The following is a 21,702-nucleotide window of genomic DNA, read 5'->3' as shown; positions in this document are numbered from 1 at the left end:
TCAGCTTTGAACTTTTAAATTACATCAGTGCATAACGAGCAATGAATATAATCGCATTTATCAAAAAGAAAGACAAAAATCAAACAAAAAGACTGTTAGCTTTCCATACTACAGTACTTGGCTACTTGCCATGACTTTTTATGACTGTCTAGAAAATTAAAGATATAATCAAGGGCCAAGTTAAATGAGAAAAAAACATTTGTATCTTGAATCTAGTGATAGATAAGAGCTTAACTAGCATGGTAATTTGAACATACAAATTATGTGTAGTTACTTTATAGTTTTTTTTTGTTTTTGTTTTTGTTTTTGAAGACCATTTATGTGTGGATGTATAATGTGCTTCATGTACACTTTTTTATATTTGAAAATATAATGATTGCTTATTTTATTTTATTTTACTGTATATGCATACATTTTGTTAAGTAATAAATATATGCATCTTCTTATTATTATTATTTTTGAATTACTAAGAGGTTTCGGGCCTAGACCCGTACATCTCCTCAGGTCAAGGACCAGAGTATTTTATATGGTTCCCTTCCAAGCGTCGTCCCTCACATCTTCTTATTTTGTGGCGGTTTTTTCTGTTACTTTATGAGTAGTCGTTTATTAATCGTAAAATCATCACAAATATTTGCCACAAAAAAAATATGGTCACAACCTGTAGTCCTAAATTGCATGTTTTCATGTATAGGGAAAATATTTTAAGAATACAATTTAAGAACAAGAAGAATACAATCTTTTGCTAATACAAATTAGAGTATGAACATAAGTGAGGAAGACCAAATGATAAGATGAAGACCTAATTCGAGCATTCGAGGCAAAAATTGTATGTATCTAAACCAAATAGATAAATAGGTTTCATAGATGGAAGCTTGAGAAGTAGAAGTTCGGCTTAATGGCAGAAAATAAATTTAAAACCAAATGATAAAACTTTCTTTAAATGTGGAGTTATATATTTGAAAGTAATTTCAGTAAGAATCTTTTCTTTTTTAACAATGCCAAAATAAAAGGTAAAAACTTTCAATAATTTCAGTAAGATGTTAAACTTTTTTTTTTTAAAGATAGAAATTTATTATTATGCCAAACTAATTCGATAACAAAACTAAATAACCCGCCAAAAGTTCAAATTTGACTAAACTTTTTTATTGAACAATATATTAACTAAAAATAAATGATTCATTTATCAAGATTTGACTTCAAAATTTTGGATTTTATGGATATAACTACATAAGGTTTTACAAGAAAAAAAAATCAATTAACAAAAATATTTAAAAAATGTGAATGTTTAAATTGAAACGACCGCAACCGAATTCCTAATCCTCACACAGGATCCACGAGAAACGATCACACCGGAACCTCATAATTCTGACGAGACAACCGGAGTAGAATTAGCTCCTTACAAAAAACTCACACAAATACACCAAACCCCACCTCATCTAGTTACTGAGTCGCACAATTAACCACCCCTGACGACCAAGTAACAAGAGAGGTGGGATGAAATATCTGATTCCGTCCAGCCATGGACAACACTTCTCTAAGAAACACTCTGATTCACTATCAATTCCTTCAGTGTCGATCGTCACCTCCATCTAGTGTCGTTTGTAATCCATCGCACCACTTGTGAACCAATACACATTGTGTCGACCGACACTGGGACCTCCGTCGATTGTTCCTCCACAAGTCCTCACTCCAGTCGTTTTCCTACGACCCAAACACACAAGAACATGCCCGTGTCGACCAACACCACCTTGGTGTCGCTCGACACTCCAACATTGTCATTACACGTCCATGGAACGCGTCCATGTTAACCTTAGGTTAATTCAAAAACTAACCGTTCAGTCAAAAAATCCCCTGTTAGATATGACGCGTATAGTACCACGAAGCTACCCACCAAATTTCAGTCAAATCTGACTCCGTTTCATCCTTTAAATGTTGCTATGAAATAACCATCTCAAACCAGTCCGCACAGTCCATCTACAGGTGTTGGTGTCGACCGACACCACAATGATGTCAAACAACACCAACCCATAAATCATGATCCGAGCCTCCCTTCCAGCTCCTTCTTGCCAAAAATTCCTAATCCGCCACAACCATCGATTCTCTAATCAATCTAACACTAAAACAACACAACTTGCCTGGATAACAGCCATGAGAAAGCCTTCTTGTCTCTCCCAATCCACAACCAATCTCCTATCCTTCCCCACACACATGAAGAAGATGGATCTCGCTTCTTCTCCTCTTATTCTCCAATCAAAAGGTATCTCTTCCTCCAGCATCCTCTAAAACTGGAACTCGGTTCACGGGCGTTACAATTCTCCCCCTCTAACAATAGATTCGTCCTCGAATCTGAAACCACCCCAACCTATCTACCAAACGCCTCCAACCACCGTTGCAATGATGCACACCACAACCCGACCCAACGGTCCATAACACCCTGTCCCCACTGGCCAGTACAACAAAAACACGAGATCACTCCAGACCTCCAAGGTCTACATCCAGTCACTATGCTTATATCAACGTTCTGGACATTATTTGCTCCCTCACTCATCCATTCTCATGTCGCAACCTTCGAATGGCACCGCCTGCATTCTCAGACTGTCTTCCTCGAGCCATACCATCTCACTCTCGGATCATCACCCTTGAGATGTCGGTACTAGGGGAACTACTCGTCCCCTCCGAGGAACTAATCATCCTCTAAGAGAACTGATCATTTTCTCTGCCGCTCTCAGGGTCGCAACCCCTAAATCCTGCGGTGTATCAAGGGAACTAATTATCCCCTCAAGAGAACTAATCATCTCCTCTGGAGAACTAATCATCTCCCCAAGGAGAACCTATCATCTCGTCAGGAGCAAACAAGTCTTAACGTCTATAAGCATATTCCGACTGGAACTACCTCTTGTGGTTTGCGTAAAACATCGCAATATCTTACCAACCACCATATTTCCTCACCTGAATATCACACAACCATGACCACTCATCAGGCCAACCTCTAAACATCCGAGTCACTCAGGGTGTTTACTCATGTCTTATCTGTAAATGGACAAGTTTTAACTATTCATAAAAATTACCATTTCCATCACCGCATACTCACTAAAATCAAACACACACTAAGAATCCATAAAAACTAATCATCTTATTAAATCCTCTTCCACCAGCATCGTAAGAAAATTTGCAATACGGTCAACTAGGCCTGAGCAACCTGCTGTCACACTCACAACACTCGTTGAACTAGCACCCACACTAGCCACACTCTCATACCCCCTCTTGACATGTATGCAAATTTCTGACCTCCTATATTGTGGCACTCCAAGCCACTCCCATGAACTAAGTTCCCAACTTAACTTCTCGAACACGAAACAATTTCTTTCGTTCTTGACCACTTCTGGATCAAATATCTCAATAACACCTTTGTGCCTTTTCTGTATCACATCTAAACGACCTAGACAAGTCTATAACCATTATAGAGGCTGTCCTAGAACCGTATACACTATAATACCAAACTGAACATCCTGATTCCCAATCCTCACAAAGTATCCACGGAAAACGATCTCATAAGAACCCCATAATTTCGACGAGACAACATGCGTAGAAATAGCTCCTTATAAAAAAACTTCCACAAATACATCAAGCCCCACCTCACCTAGTTACTGAGTCGCACAACCAACCATCCCTAGCGACCGAGTAACAAGAGAGGTAGGCTGGAATATTTGATTCCAACAGCCACAGACAACACTTCCCTACGAACACTCTGATTCACTATCAATTCCTCCAATGTCGATCGTCACCTCCATCTGGTGTCGATCGTCATCCATCATGCAACTTGCGAACCAACACACATTGTGTCGATTGACACCCTCCCAATTTTGGTCGACACTGATTCCCTACATCACCTCCCTCAATCGTTCCACTACAAGTTCTCACTCTAGTCGTTTTCCTACGACCCAAACATACAAGAACATGTTGGTGACGACCAACACCACCTCGGTGTCTCGACACCCCAACATTGCCATTGCAAGTCCATGGAAGACTTCCATGTTAACCTTCAGTTAATTCACAAACTAACCGTTCATTCCACAAATCCTATAGTACCACAAAGCTCCCCACCAAATTTCAGTCAAATCGGACTCTATTTCATCCTCCAAATGTTCCTCCGAAGTAGCTATCTAAAACCAGTCCGCACAGTCCATCTGCAGGTGTTCGTGTCGAGCGACACCAACCCATAAATCACAATCTGAGCCTCCCTTCAAGCTCATTCTCGTCGCAAATCCCTAATCTGCCACAACCATCGATTTTACAATCGATCTAACACAAAAACAACACAACTTACCTGGATAACAGCCATGAGAAAGCCTCCTTGTCTCTCCCAATCCTACACCAATCTCCCATCCTTCCCCTTGCACATGAAAAAGATGGATCTCGCTTCTTATCCTCTTATGCTCAAAGCACAAGGTGTCTCTTCCTCCAGCATCCTTGATGCACGACGAAGGAGAAACTCCCCTCATGCCCACTGCTCGATCTCCTCTTCTACCTCACACAAAGACCTCCTTCCTTTTTCATGTCCATCCCAAACCATCTTCTTTCTCATCCCTTCCAAGAGAGAACCCATAACTCTCTCTTCTTCTTCTAAGGTATGAGACGGATCGAACAGGAACCCCTAAACAAAACGAGGTGTCTTCCCTTTTATAGGAAACTTAAGGGTTTCTCCAAAACCACTAAACCACACAAGACTGGAGAACAAACCAAACCAACAACTTTAAATCAATATGATGTCGAACGACACCCCCTTTGATGTGAGCACGGGACCGGAACCTAACCGAGATGCACCAGACGCAACCGAGACGCCTGACCGAGATGCACCGGACGCGACCGAGATGCTTGTACCGCGCGCGGCCAAAGTACCAGAAATCCTCCTGGGAGCCACGACAAGGTCTAGGAGCTCCTCTAAGTCCACCAAGCAAAGGATCAACCACTTGGTCCGAGTTTTCGTTCAAGACCACGACCCGATCGAAGAAGTCCGAGAAGTGACCGTTCGCACGGCCTTCATCCTTACCCAAGGATGAAGGCACCAAAGTCACTATAGCAAGGAATCATACTCTTTTTCCTCACTCCAGGTTTTTCCCACGTGGTTTACCGGAGGAGGTTTTAACGAGGCGAGGAGCTTAGTGCAAACGTTTGAAGCCAAGACGTTTCTCGCGCCAAGGCCAAAGACGGTTCTCTAGCTTTACTTATGCTATGCATTTTGTTTGAACTCTAGATCCTTCTTTTTATAATGTTAAGTAGAGAGCTTGTGGTTGTGTTTGAATCTCAAAGGAAGCGACATGTTCTATTTCAAAGAGAACACGTCAAAGGGCAACGTGTGCGGACCATTGCGAGTCTGCGTTTCTTTAGTCTCCCTTAACCCTAGCTCTATTTAAACCCTCTCTTAATATCTTGTAGCCTCAGACTTGAATGAAATAAAAACTTTTCCCAAAGAGAGATTCTTTGACTCTTGTCTCATTCCTTTCTTTAGACTAAATCCGGGATTGATCTACCGAGAGAACCCTAGTCGACCTCATGAGGCGAGCCATCCCTTGAGGCGAGCCATCCCTCACGTGTCGTCGTTCGTCCCACCTTCGCTTCGCATCGCAACCTCTCGCAACCATCGCCGTTCCGCACCGTATCCGCTCGTAGCCAATTGTAGCTGTTCGGTCACGACGAGGTCAAAACTCGAACTTTCGATCCACTTGTTGGTTTGCCTCCATCTTCCGTTTCCACCGTTTGTTTCCTCCATAAAGACGATTCACCAAGCCTTGTCCGAGAGAAGTTGTTCGTAGCTCGCTTGGCCCGAGAGCATCCGTTTCTGACCGTACCGCGAGGCCTCCGGCGCTCGCATCAGCTTGGTATCAGAGCTCAACGACCCTAACCCAAATGTTGTGTCTTTCAAACCCTGAAACTCATCTCCTTTGATTAAAGCTTGGATCTTGAGCATATCTAGTAGTCTTGTTAGCTTTATCTTGTTTCGTATGTTCCGTTTAGTCATTTGGTTTAAATTGGTGCATGAGTAGTTTTGTTAATCGTTTGTTTAGGTTGTCTAGCGTTTATATTGTTCATCATTCTGTTCATTCATGTTTTTGCATAAACCCTGTTAGATCGATAAAGTTTGTGTTTTGCTTTCGCATTTGTGTTGTGGTCCAAAGAAGTTTTTGTCGTTACGTGCTTTTGCTTTTACTTTTGTTTAGTCATAGGTTTGCTTTTGTGTGCTGTCATCAATCATTGTGAGACGCATGAAAATATCTCTCTTTGTGGTCCTTGAACGTAATATACTTACGCATATTTGTTTTTGCTTTGGACAAGTTTTAAATTCAACCAAGCCGTGCACATTGTCGATCCACGTCACCGTTGACCGTCCGTACGATGGCTGATCAACAACCGCCAGCGAATCCTCTACCACCCCCAGAGATAGGCGTTACACTCGCGGCCTTTTGCACCGGTATAGAACGCTTGGCCGAGTGTATGACGCGACTTGAGCTTTAAATCCCCCGATGGAAGATCCTTTACCCATGAGGCGACAACGTCAAGAGCCGGTTCAAAGCGATCAGTCTGACAAGGACTACTAACCACGTCCTAGACGACGTCATCGACGAGACGACCGATACGAAGATGCTCCAAGGCCACACGAACCTGTTCACAAGATAATGGCGCCAACATTTGCTGGTAAATCCAATCCGGAAGCCTACCTTGACTAAGAGAGCCGCATGGATCACCTCTATTCACGTCACAACTATCCGGAGTTGAGCAAAATCCAATACGTTGTGGCACAATTCACCGACTACGCTCTCACATGGTGGGACCGTTTAGTGGCCGAGCAGCACCGCAATCATGTCCGACCGATCACCACTTGAGAGGTTATGAAAGCCGAGATAAGGAGGCATTATGTTCCTCCATACTACCACCGCAAGCTCCAAAAGAATTTTCAGAGACTCACTCAAGGTTTGCGGTCTGTAGAAGAGTACTTTGAGGAGTTCGAACACTTGCGTAACCAACTTCAAGTCGAAGACGTCGAAAAATCCCTCATGGCGCAATTCCTTGATGGTTTACAAGATCGGGTCGCGCACAAGGTCAAACGCCAGCCTTACCAAGACTTCGAAGAGCTGCTGCACCTATCGGTGCAAATCAAAAGTCAGATGAAGAAGAAGAATGCCTCCGCAAATCGCACCCGAACCCAAAGGGTTCCAAACTGTTCTCCGAACGCGTCAACCTCGAGCCAGCCGCAAGAAAAGCTTAAGGCGGCCAATGTCGACTCCCGGTTCAAACCAAAAGAGCCGGCCACCAGTGAACACCAAGACCCGTGATGTAACACCAATGACGTCCGAAGCCGTGATATTGTGTGCTGCAAATTTCAAGGACGAGGCGATTACGCTCGTGAATGCCCAAACGTGCGCATGATGATCATTACTGAGTCCGGAGAGCTCGAGTCTAACGGAGAAGCGGCCGAGGAGAATGATCGAGCCGAGGAGGAGCTCAAAGAGGCCGTAGCTGAGCCAGACGTTGGAGAACTCCTGATGATCCGACGCGTCCTCAACACCAGCATGGAGACCGTCGACAACGCGAGCCAGCGCAACAACATATTTCACACTTGATGCACTGTAAGTGGTAAAGTTTGTGGGTTGATCATTGACGGTGGACCTTGCACTAATGTGGCAAGCTCTAGTCTGGTCAAGAAACTCTCTCTTAGCACCACAAACCACCCTCGACCTTATCTACTCAAATGGTTGAATGACAAAATCGTGATTCATGTGTAGGAACAAGTCACGGTTCCGTTTAGTGTTGGTCCGTATAAAGACCAATTCTTATGTGACGTGGTTCCTATGCAAGCTAGCCACCTCCTTTTGGGGCGACCATGGCAGTTTGATAAATGAACCACTCATTGCGGCCACACCAACCAATACTATTTCGTTCATGATAATAAACGCATCTGTTTGAAACCATTGAGCCCCACACAAGTTCATGAAAGTCCCTTAAGGACTCCAACAAAGTGTTATTGATGGTTTTTCGAGATTTATTGGTTGCGGGGCTCGAAGGTTTGATAGACGCTTTACCGGATGTGATACGAGACGTTCTCCAGCGCTTCGCTGACGTGTTCTCGGACGAGTTGCCCGAAGGTTTACCACCGATCCGAGGCATCGAACACCAGATCGATCTCGTGCCTGGAGCTCAACTACCGAACTGGCCCGCGTATTGAGTCAACCCGGAGGAAGCGAGGGTGCTGGAGTGCCAAGTGTCTGAGCTCATGGCCCAGGGTTACGTCCGAGAGAGTTTGAGCTTGTGCGCCGTCCCTATTCTGCTCGTGCCCAAGAAGGACGGTTTGTGGCGTATGTGCGTCGACTGTCAAGCCGTCAACAACATCACCATCAAGTATCGGCACCCAATACCGAGGCTGGACGAGCTAAGCGGATCAAGCGTCTTCTCTAAGATCGATCTTAAGAGCGGCTACCACCAAGTCCGATTGAAGGAAGGGGGCGAGTGGAAAACCGCATTCAAAACCAAGCAAGGTTTGTACGAATGGTTGGTAATGCCATTCGATCTATCCAATGCTCCCTCTACTTTTATGAGGCTTATGAACCATGTCTTGAGAGCCTACATAGATAAATATGTAGTGGTTTACTTTGATGACATTCTTGTATATAGCTCATCTTTATCGGATCATGTTATGCACCTTGAGACTGTTTTGATTACTCTCCGCGAAGAGCAACTGTACGCCAACTTGAAAAAGTGCGTCTTTCCTGCTAATGAGTTGTAAGTGAACAGGGCCTCAAGGTAGATGAAGAGAAGATACGAGCTATAGAGGAGTGGCCCACGCCCACCAGTGTGTAGCACGTTCGTTCGTTCCATGGCCTAGCCAGCTTTTATCGTCGGTTCGTGAAGGATTTCAGCATGGTCGCGGTGCCCTTGACCGTGGTAATCAAGAAGAACCAGGAGTTCAAGTGGGGAGAGGAGCAAGATCGAGCGTGCAAAGAACTCAAGCGACGTCTCACTCAAGCCCCTCTACTTACCTTGCTCGACTTCAACAAGACGTTCGAAGTGGAGTGTGATGCGTCTGGCATAGGCATCAGTGTGGTTCTCGCTCATGGAGGCAAACCAGTGGCTTACTTCAGCGAAAAGCTTAGCGGCGCCTCCCTCAACTACCCCACATACGACAAGGAGCTCTATGCTTTAGTGCGTGCCATGGAAACCTAGCAACATTACCTCCTGGCCCGAGAGTTCGTGATTCACACCGATCACGAGACTTTGAAGCACTTACGTGGCCAGACGAACCTCAAGAGACGACATGCAAAGTGGCTCGAGTTCATCGAGTCTTTCCCATACGTTATCAAATATAAGAAGGGGAAAGAGAATGTCGTCGCCGATGCCTTTTCACGGAGACACGCCTTGATCACTACCATGAACGCCAAGGTTTTAGGGTTCAAGAGCATTAAAGACGCCTATGCCAATGATATCGAGTTTGGTGACTGCTTCAAGAATCATGGGAAGGGCATATTCACCGAGATCTATGTGCATGATGGGTTCTTGTTCAGAGGCCGACGTCTTTGCATCCCAACCGGTTCCATTCGTGAGTTGGTAGTCCGAGAAGCCCACAGTGGAGGTCTGTCCGGGCATTTTGGTATCACCAAGACTATAGCCGTGCTCCAGGAACACTTCTATTGGCCAAAGATGCGCAGCATGGTCGAGAAGCACTGCAGATGCTAGGTGGTGTGTCGAGCTTCAAAGTCAACGACTTGCCCTCACGGCCTATATATGCCTCTACCGGTGTCGACATCACCATGGATCGACCTATCGATGGATTTCGTCCTCGACTTACCTCTCTTACACCATAAAGATAGCTTGATGGTCGTGGTAGACAGGTTTTCGAAGATGGCACACTTTATACCATGCAACAAGAACCACGATGCTGTGCAACTGGCGAACCTCTTCTTCAATCAGATGATCCGACTCCACGGTTTACCGCGCACCATCATTTCGGATCGAGACCCGAAGTTCCTTGGTCATTTTTGGCGAACTTTGTGGAAGAAGCTTGGCACCAAATAGTTATATTTCACCGCCGCACATCCGCAAACCGACGGCCAGACTGAGGTCGTGAATCATTCGGTCGGAGCCCTACTTCGGACAGTGATCGCGAGCAACAAAGGATCGTGGCTCGAGTGCGTCCCACTCATCGAATTCGCGTATAACCAGGGCATTCATTCGTCCAACAAGAAGTCGCCGTCCGAGGTCGCCTATGGCTTCAAGCCTCTTACGCCGATGGATCTCTTACCTCTACCACAGGACGAAGTCGAGAACCAAGACAGAGCCACGAGAGCCGAGTTAGTCAAGAAGCTGCACGAGGAGGTTCGGGCAAAAATTGAGAGGAGGACCGAACAGTACGCGCGTTTCTTGAACCGCGGCCGCAAGCCTATGTTGTTCAAGCCAGGAGATTGGGTTTGGATGCACCTAAGGCCGGAGCGATTCCAGCAGAAGAGGAAGGACAAGCTTAACCCACGCGACGACGGACCGTTCAGAGTCATCGAGAAGATCAACGACAACGCCTACCGCCTTGAGCTACTAGGTGAGTATAACACGTCAACCTCCTTTAATGTTACTGAAATCGTTCCGTTTGACGCAGGAGACGACGACGAAGAAGTTTTGGGGACAAAACCTTTTCAAGGGGGAGGGAATGATGTGAGCCGAGGACCATAACCTGACCGAGATGCACCGGACGCGACCGAAACGCCTGACCGAGATGCACCGGACGCGACCGAGATGCTTGCACCGCGCGCGGCCAGAGTACCAGAAATTCTCTCGGGAGCCACGAGAAGGTCTAGGAGCTCCTCCAAGTCCACCAAGCAAAGGATCAACCTCTTTGTCCGAGTTTTCATTCAAGACCGCGACCCGATCGAAGAAGTTTGAGAAGTGACCGTTCGCACGGCCTTCATCTTTATCCAAGGATGAAGGCACCAAAGTCACTATAGCGAGGAATCGTACTCTTTTTCCTCACTTTGGGTTTTTCGCACATGGTTTACCGGAGGAGGTTTTAACGAGGCAAGGAGCTTAGTGCAAACGTTTGAAGCCAAGACGTTTCCCGCGCCAAGGCCGAAGATGGTTCTCTATCTTTACTTATGCTATGCGTTTTGTTTGAACTCTAGATCCTTCTTTTTATAACGTTAAGTAGAGAGCTTGTGGTTGTGTTTGAATCTCAAAGGAAGCGACATGTTCTATTTCAAAGAGAACACGTCAAAGGGCAACGTGTGCGGACCATTGTGAGTCTGCGTGTCCTTAGTCTCCCTTAACCCTAGCTCTATTTAAACCCTCTCTTAATATCTTGTAGCCTCAGACTTGAATGAAATAAAAAATTTTCTCAAAGAGAGATTCTTTGACTCTTGGCTCATTCATTTCTTTAGACTAAATCCGGGATTGATCTACCTAGAGAACCCTAGTTAACCTCGAATCGGGTTCGACGTTCGCTAGTCTGACCGTATCGTGAGGCGAGCCATCCCTCACGTGTCGTCGTTCGTCCCACCTTCGCTTCGCATTGCAACCTCTCGCAACCATCGCTGTTCCGCACTGTATCCGCTCGTAGCCTCTCGTAGCCGTTCGGTCATGACGAGCTCAAAGCTCGAACTTTCGATCCACTCGTTGGTTTGCCTCCATCTTCCGTTTCCATCGTTTGTTTCTTTCATAAAGAAGATTCACCGAGCCTTGTCCGAGAGAAGTTGTTTGTAGCTCGCTTGGCCCGAGAGCATCCGTTTCTGACCGTACCGCGAGGCGTCCGGCGCTTGCATCACCCTTGGTGTCGGTCGACACCAACCTCCAAAACTGGAACTCGGTTACGGACGTTACATAAATGTTTAGATATATAGTCAAATCTCTAAACATAAAAAATCAAAAATAAATTATTACTGCTAATACTATGTTTGAATCTCCATACATAACCATGGAGGTTTTTTAGATTTGGTGTTGACCAATACTAACTTAACAACTAGACGCATACAAAGTTCATGCGTGCGGTTACAATTGAATTACCACCGTTGTTGTCTTTCTAAGGAGTATTATCGAGTCTACATACGTTGATGGCCTTAGAATGGCTATTGTTGCCGATCTCAATCTCTAACTCGATAGAATAGAGCTCACTGGAGACGATCGAGCACGACGACAAATACTGTAATGCTAAATAATGATTTTTCCTGAATATTAAGTTATGTACTCAATATTTTAAAATGATAGATTTGGAACAGTTAAGCGTGTGTGCTATATTTGGAAGAAAAACCTAAAGTACTGCTATATACTCATTTGGTACGTCTCGATGTGTGTCTTTTAGCTATCTCAAAGTGTCTTGTTCCAGCAACCAATGAAACTAAAGATCCATTTCCAACGTCAAAAAATCTTTTGATAGTAACTAATGTTAAATTTCCCAATGTATTCATGTAAGTTTCTTTGACACACCATGATGCAGCTTCTGTCTCCAAGCTCCTATTGATCTATCAACAACGATTTATGTTTTTCCAATTTATCTATGTTTGTTGTAGGCTTAAGTTTGATTAGCCTATTTTATCCAACCATTAGGTTGATGATCTTCTTCTCTTTATTAAATTGAGAAACAAAACAAAATTCAAAGAAACGACGACGAAAACATGTGGTAAACTGGTAATATCTAGAAATCTATTTATATAGTTGTTTCGATTAGACAACAAACAAATTGTCTTCGAGACTTGTTAAAGAACAATGATGTGTCAAACAAAAGGTTAATGAAAAACAAAGAAGAAAATTTTACCAAGAAAAACAAAATTAGTCAAAATTATTTTGTTTGGTGAAAAATATGTCATCATTCTATTTGCTTATATAGAGGGGTGTATTTACAATCCTTTTCCTTTTAGGATTAACAAAGTCTTTTTTAATATAATAAAATTACAATTATCTTATGCATCGTTTTACCAAGCTTGAAAAAATGTGATTTCTGATCGTTAAAATTGACATGTGTCACGATCTAATGAGTTACTAACTTTGATATGTGATTTCTGGTCGTTGAAATTGACACGTGTCACGATCTGATGAGTTACTAACTTGGATATTTAATCGTTAAAACTAATACGTGTCACAATCTAATGAGTTTTTAACTTTGATCTCTAATTGTTAAAACTAACACATGTCACGATCTGATGAGTTACTTACTTTGAGAACCAAGTTTTATATAATAAGACTAGATTATGACCCGCCCGATGCGCAGGTTTAGAGTTTTTAAAATAAAATAAAATTTAACAAAGAATATGAAGTAAGTATTTTTTGTAAGTAAAAACTATCTATAAAAGTAAATAGATACACCGAAATGTCCAATGTAAATATCTGATGTAAAAGATGCGACTCTGCGGTTGAGACTATTAATCTTATTTTTTTAATGCCTTTACTCGTGGGAAGTTTAGGATTTATCTCTAACTCTGGTCTCATCAGAGGGTTTTTCATATGAGTCGGTGTACTCAAATTTAGATTTTTTTTTCTGGGCGGTCATGTTGGCTCTATCTCCGTCCTCGAATGTCCAGGTTTCTTCACCTTGTTGTCAAATTGATGGTTCTTGGAAAGCAACCAATGAGCATTCATGATTGGGCTGGTGGTGTTGCATTGGTGAGGAGTGAACCTTATTGTTGGGGGCCAAGTGTCTAAGACGGAGCCCCTCCCCCCTGCATTCAGAGTTAGAAGCGTTGTTGTGAGCCATGGAGTGGAGACGTGCTGAGTTACTTACTATGGTGCATTCCCGTGAATATTGGCCATCCTTCTTCAATTGCTCGATGAGTTTAATTCGCTGGAGTTTTTTCCAGTATTCTCCATCTCTTGGATCCCGCATGCGACAAATTCAAAGGCGGATTTTGTTGCCCGTGCTTCGCATTCTCTTCTCTCTGAAGTTTCTTTTGTAAACCCCTTCCCTCTGGCTTGGGTAACTAACCGAGGAAATTTCTTTTAATTTATTGTTTGGTTGAAATAAAAAATAGATACACTTTTAGTTTAAGAAAATAGTTGTAGTTGAGTTCAAAAGTATTAAAATTAAATTAAATTTAACAAAGAATATATATTTAATTATTTTCGTAAGTAAAAACAATGTATAAAAGTAAAGAGATAAACTTTTAGTTATAGAAAATAGTTTTTTTTTTTGCTATAATACACTAATGTATATCCATTTACAAATCTACTGTCTACATTATCACTAAAAGTTTATTTGTACACACAAATATATATTACTGTTAAAATATACCCTTTCGTCTTAACTACTACACACAAATATATATTACTGTTAAAATTTTTTTAAAAAATTTTGGATAAAACATTATGCAATAAAATCATATGATAAAAATATGATGGCAAAACATATTTTGTAAGTTTTATATTGTTAATGATTCTAGATAAGTACTTGTGCTATAATACTGGTTAAATTTTATTTTATACAAAATTTTGTATACTTTTTATTTTAAAATAAAATTTTAATATCTTGTATTAGTTTATTATGTATGTGAAGTTATTTCAACAATATATATTCTACAATTCATTACTTGAATGTCATTATAAGACATAATTTTGTAAATTTGGGTTTTAAAAAATGAGTTATTATATTATACGTAATTTAATATATTGTTACACTTTTTGTTTTAATATACTTGGTTTCTTGAAATTATTTCATATTATAGTGACATATTATTGGCATTGCTATAACAAATCAATTTAGAGTGTTTATAGTTTCTAACTTTTATATCAAGTTTCAATATTATAAAAATATTTCTAAACAAATTATTTAAAAAGTTTATTATATTAAATAAAATTATAAAATTCAACAAAAAAATATGAAATTGAATTTAAATATTCAAATTTTGACCTGTTACTCAGTAAATTTTTTTTAATTCAACAGATATTATTTTAAATAAAAATATTACTAAAACTTGCATATTTTATAGAATGAACAATTTATATTAGTTTTTAAAAATTCAACTTATGTATATCCGGAAATAAAACTATTTTTTAATTATAATAAATAATATGATAATTTCTTTTTCCCAAAATAGACTCCTATATAAAAATGAGAGGTGAATTATAATGATAATTAACAAATTAATATTTTAAGTTAGGTATCAAAAGATTTTATTTGATGAATAATTTGATAAAAGAAATTAATATGCTAAGTTAGATGATATCAAATGATTCTTTAAAATATTCTCTTTAAGATTTTCGGAAACAACCTGCTCTAGTAATAAAATCTTCCAAAAATAAAGTAATGTTGAACCCACTATTTAACTTGTAACCAACTAATCTATCAAATAATCCATAACCTATTTGTAACCAATTTATTAAAATTATATAGTCTACAAAACAATGTTGTGTACTTCCATTTTATTTAAAACGACAGCATCCGGATTCCCAATCCTCGCTCCGGACACACGGTAAACAATGACAATCACGGAGGGAACCAACGGGCCAGCAGGAGCCCTGGTTGATTCTGTACCCAGCTCGGGAGAGCCAGTTGGAGGTGCGGAAGTCCCGCTCACCTCGGGAACGGAGGATCCGGAGGAATTCTTGTTAGAAAGGCGAGCTTTACCTTCAGCAAGGGCCATCGCCATATGTTTCTTTGCCTCTTTTTCGGCAGCTCGGCATGCCCTTTCTTCCCTGTAATTCATCTCCGAAACGCTCACGGGGGTAGAACAGACTAGAAAACGTCTTCCGAGCCTCACCGTGGACTCTCTGATCCTTTCGCAGGAGAAAGAATCCCAAGCAATCTGTCCCTGGCTGCAGAACCTCGAGAAAAACTCTGCGAATGTGGGGCAAAGCAATCCGCGTTCGAAGTGATCTGAAAAAGAAACAGTTAAAAGGTGAGACGGGAAGTCAAGCAATACTTAACTTGGACCTAGCAAGGAACTCCATTCTACCGATTTTCGAAGTCCACTTTGATACGTGCGAACTCACGCGGTGGCCAAAAGTGAGCTCGTTAACCTGGAAGAAGAAATAGGACTTCCGCCACTTTTCATCCTTCTCAAGCAGGTCGTCAAAGACCTTTAGCCCGGCAAGCAGGCTCACGTAGAGTGTGCCCTTGGTGCGACCAGTCTTCACCGTGTACACCTGGAGGAAGTCGGCCAATGATAACTGGTAGTTGAACTCCTCCCCCAGAGTTTGAAGGCAAAAGACAGTTGGAACAAAGTTGGGGCACATCTGGGGAAGAGCGAAGCCCAGTTCGAACATCATCGTCACGATGAGTTCGGGAAGGGGGAACGACAGACCGCACGCAGAGAAGAATATCTCGAACGCGCAACAGTACCCCAGAGGGGGGTTTTCCGGAGACTCATGAGCCTCCGGGAATCTGATCTCCACCTCCGGCGGAATCCCGGTGGATCCTCTAATCTCGGCTATGCTTTCCGCAGAGAGAATCGACGGCTTGTGGGGGCCGAAAACGCCCGGAATTAAGGGTTTTGCGGTTTTCCCGATGAGGATTTTGGCGGAGACATGCTTTCCCGGTAAAAGTAGTAAGAAATAAAGGGAGAGTGAAGGATTTTCCGGCGAAAGTAAAAGAAGTTCACAGAAGGAAAGAGAGAAAATCAAAAAACGGAGAAAACACAAGCACAATTGGGGATTAAGAGTGAAAGAGTAAAGTCGAGTTTACCTTTATACACGGAACCAGGGAGTAATGATTACCTGGGGAAGTAAAAGGTCTCGCACCGTTCTCTCTCTCTCTCTTATAGCTAACACGCCACCTAGTGGGCCCTGAGGCTTGTTCGGGAAGGCAAATCTCATCATTACCACGATCAAATCGTGGAGATATGGGGGATATTCAGTTTCCCAAAATCGATCGCTTGAAGGTTAAAAGTCCCCCGAACTGTTCAGCTCGGGAGACTTGGGGGGCAACTGTTGTACCCACGATCTGCCATCTCGGGCAATAAGCAAAAGGGCCCATGTCGGGCTTGTCTAATGGGCCAAGAACGTATTACTGATCGGCCCATCAGGCCTGGAGGAAGGAAGTGAGCGCGGAGGTGATCCGTGTTGGTCAGCTCGCAGCTCGGGCCCGGTCAAAGATTCCCGCATTCAAGAGGATTAATTGGGTCGCGCAAATCGTGCCTTATTAATTAGGTATTAATTAGATAATAAATTGGTCGGTATAAATATGTAAGGAAGGGGTCTTTTGTAAGGGGTCAGAAAGATTTTCCAAAAGCAGTAATACAAATTCAAATTCTCCAAACTCTCTCAATTCAGTTCGGAATTATAAACGGCGATAAGCTCCTCCACATTCGAATTACTTCGGAAGGAGAAACTAGATTTCAGTTCTCACAATGGTCAAGAATTGAGAAATCATGAAGATGTTTACTCAGTCCTAAAACTAGTAGCAAACTAAAGACCAACATACAACAAACGAAAAAAACCATGAAGCCAAAAAAAAATATTTATTGTTCTCTGATTATCAATCCTTATGTTCATCCTGAATTCCAAACTTTTTATGAAGTTCATTTTGAAGTTCAAGAACCCCTTCCTGAATTTTCATAAGATGAAAATAAGAACTATATAGCTAAAAGCATACGTGAAAACAAAACAGAGCAGAATATACTAATAAACAATAGTATGTGCAAGACCACCCTAGAAAAAAATAAAACATGACCATGAATTAAACCGAGAGAGAGAGATAGATACATTAGCACGCCTTTGACTTTAGCAAGAACGAGATCACCAAACTCTACAATAATGAAAACAATTATTTTCATAAAACAGTTGTAAAATATCACATCCAAAGGTAAACCCCAAATGTAATCAATGTATAATGTTTTGAATCTTGAGCAGGAGTTACCAATATCAATGATTGAAGCTCTGAGTCAAATACACACCACAAGGCACATATAGAAGCGTTTCATTGATGATATTACAGTTTCCTATCCAATCAATTGTGGTATTGACTGTGTTGTTGTTCAAGGTTGTTCTGTCACAAAAACCTCCAAAACCCGAAATTGATAACATCTCGGTCATGTGCTTCATCAGAACTATACTAGAACATGTAATTGTATCTCCAAAAGAGATGGTGATGAAGACACATACCTTAGCAGGCCAAGCATGGAAGCCTTTTGACTTTAGCAAAAACGAAATTACCCAATCTTCAGGTCTCCTATCACCGTGTTTGTTCATTCTCCTTTCATAGACTTCATCGTATCTAATCCAATTCATAATAAGGCAAAGCGACGAGATCGGCGACGAGAATACATCCAAACAAACACGACAGCGGGAATACATCCAGACAAACACGACTAGGTGAACTTCGAACCCGACGGCAAGAACACGGCGACAACAACAGATCGGCGATGAGAATCGATTGACGAGACGTGTGGGATGGTTCAAGGTATTAGGGGAGTAAGGACTCGATTGGCTTATGAGATCATTTCATCATCACGCTTCATCGTTCTCTGTTCGTCGGTGAAAATGAGATCTCATAAGTCTTTCTCTAGAGATAAAGATGGAATTTTTATTATACAATTATTATTTTTAGTGATTTTAAGAATTAAATTAGAGTTTGTGTGCTAATTTTGGAAAATAAAAGAAAATGTGCTAGGTTTGGAAGAAAAACTTAAATCTGTGCTATTTTTGTCAATTGCCCTATTTTAAATGATTATCTAATAGTAATTATTGAGTTCATAGCACATTTTTAATCTGTAATAAGAATAATTATCTATCTTTATATCTGATTAGATAAAGATTTATGTATATAAATTTTTCTAAACATGTAATCATATACAATATATATTCATATTATATATAAATATTAGGAGAAAATATACCCAACAATTATGAATAAATAGGATAAAGTAATCATAATTCCATGGAAAATATCTAATAACTAAGAACAAATTTTTCTCAAAACAAAATAAGAAAAATATTAAGCACCACCATATATATATATATATATACAAATATAAAGTGAGCATCCTTATTACATAATTGGTTAAAAAATAAGACAGTTTAAAATAAATACTATATTTTAACCTGCGGTACATCGCGGGACAATATTTTTATAACAAAATACTAAATTTTAAAAAATTGGATGTCTTTGTTAATTTTTTTTTGTTTTGTTTAGTGTTTAAGATTGTATAATTGTTTTTTGATTGTTAATTCTAAAATTTGACCAGATGTATACCGCAGACATGACAGGAAAAGTTTTTAGTTTTATTTATAATAATATAACATTTTTTTGTATCAAATTTATTACAATTATAAAAGTTTAAAATTTTAGTGCATTTTAGATTAAACCCGTGAAAGAATTATTCTTACATTAAAATATTTTTAATTTTCTATTTTTTTAAATTTAACTTGTAAGTTTAATATTTTTTAGATTTTACCATTGAAATAGCTATATCCATAAAAATTATTATGCAGTATACCGCATGTTAGTTATATTATAAATACTTAAATATTCCTATTTATTAAATTTAACCTGTGAAATAATTATTTTTATATTTATTTATCAGCATATTAATAACCACTAATGATTTTAATTGTTCATATCAAACAATGTAATTATTATTAAATATTATATATAAATTTTTTATAAATTTAAACAAAATTTGAACCTGTAATCTTGCGTTGACTTCTCTGAAAATTTAAAATACACAAATGAAAGACAATGAAACAACCAAAGTAAATAATCTAAACATAATATTGTGTTCTTTATTCCGAAAAAAATATCACTTTGTAAAATTACTAAAATCAAGTGACGATTGTAACTTAAAACAACATAATATTTTCTTCAATCTTCTGAACACCTTCCTATTGATAGATCTACAATGATAAACATTACTCATGTGATCACGATTCTAAAGCTTATAGTGGTACAAACATTTAAAGTCAAAAAACAAAATGATAACTTAATATACCTTTCACACTTTAGACTCGATGAAATCATCTCACTCTGGCATAATATAAAATACAAAAATGATATACAATACAAAGATAATAAAATAGTAAATGTTAAGATAATTAAAAGTTGAATATAGATGGTTCTTATAAAAAAATGATGCTCACCGTCTAGTTTGGGCGGTCTTGTAAGGACGAATGACTTTTAGGAAAGAGAAAAATGCTGCCATTGTGATTGTTGTGTTTTTTCAGCTTTGTTTGATTGTCGATGGGTTGTTGATGTTTGTTGATGAGGCTGTGTTTATATAGTTTGTAATTGGGAATTGATATAATTGCGGATCGAATATTTAGAATATCTGAGATCCGAGTTGTTTTGGAAAGTTTGCTTTTGTTTTGTTAGAATTGAGATTTTTACGTTCTATATTTATCATGTTTATAAATTAAAATGTGATGATGAAGAATATTTATGATTGATTGATGATTCTGTTTTTTTTTTCTAATTTTGCAGAAAATTAGGCATGGAATGAAAGAAAGTTAAGGAAGGTTGTTTCAGTTTCTATATCCCGGATATATATAGATATTATTTTTCTAATAGTATGGGAGTTTAGTCTGGAGGAGATTTCGGAGGATTAGAGATAGACTACTGTTAATATGATAAAATTATGGTAATAAATGACTGGAGAATTGAATGGATAATTGAATTCGATTGTTTGGATTGTACGTATCAAATACTTGTGTTTACAATATTCTTTTAATGTGTTTTAAATATTAATTTTTTAAAAAGAATTATTGATAGTGGCATGGGATGTAAATAGTTCCCAACTTCAAGCCTTCTTCTAAAAAATGCTGTAAAAATAATAATATAGATTATATAACATAAATGGAACTACTAGCATATTATATAGAATAAATACATTTATTTATTAAATAAAAATACATACCTTTCAACAAAAGAATATGGAACAAGAGGTGATAGGTAGAAGCTTTGATTGTCTTTTAGATTCTGTAAAAAAAATTGATGTTACAACAAATATTTTATAGCATAAATAGAACTACTAACATATTATATAACCTAAATACATTAATTTATAAAATAAAAATACATCCCTTTCAACAAAAAAATGTGGGAACAAGAAGTGATAGAGTAGAAGATTTGATTGTCTCTTGAATTTTGTAAAAAAAAATATAGATGTTATAAATAGAAAATAAAAATAAAAAATGTGTTTATTTATAAAAAAATATACATTTGATGGAGAGAAGATGAATGGAAATAGAATTGATAGGAATGTGTTTTGTGTTTTGTTGTAAGAGTGAAGAAATGGGTATTATATAAATAGTAAATGTGTTGAATCTATGGGCTTATTAACTGATCTACCGATGAACAGCTTCAAAAATGTTGTGGGCGTATTTATTGGTGTTACTCCTGCATTTATAGCTAAAAGACAAAAAAAAATTAATCTGCAGACAAAGAAACTGCATCAACTTAAAAAAACATGAAAAAAGTTGAATGGTGCTTTTAAAATAGAAGATCTGTATGGTCGGGTCCACTATATTTATCTCCTACCCCATTTAAGGCCTATATATAAAGTTAACTTTATTTCTCTTTTTCTTCTGCCACATCATCACCTCTTATTTTTAATTTTGACAAATTGTTTCAGAAAAATCAACAAAACATCCCCTGGCCAGTCTAACACATTAATTAATTAATTAGTCTAACACATTGAAAAGGTGAGAACATCGTCAATTTGAAAAAACCATCTCTATATACATTTTTGGAGACATTTAGCAAATAAATCCTGGAGTTTCAACTTATTTACAAACATACCATTAACATTA

The 21,702-nt window shown here is 39.5% G+C and overlaps 1 long non-coding RNA gene across 1 annotated transcript; it reads right to left on the bottom strand.

The window, feature by feature from the left end:
* Positions 15,249–21,160, bottom strand: LOC104732591. Its single transcript, XR_002034630.1, has 5 exons — positions 21,111–21,160; positions 20,808–20,869; positions 18,061–18,422; positions 17,816–17,957; positions 15,249–17,704 (listed from the first exon to the last, which is right to left on the bottom strand). It is a non-coding gene; the product is annotated as an uncharacterized LOC104732591 (long non-coding RNA).

Source organism: Camelina sativa, chromosome 12, assembly GCF_000633955.1.
Source record: "Camelina sativa cultivar DH55 chromosome 12, Cs, whole genome shotgun sequence".
Classification (NCBI taxonomy): domain Eukaryota; kingdom Viridiplantae; phylum Streptophyta; class Magnoliopsida; order Brassicales; family Brassicaceae; genus Camelina; species Camelina sativa.
Note: the sequence above shows the minus strand (reverse complement) of the source record. Positions and strands in the feature narration are given on the sequence as shown.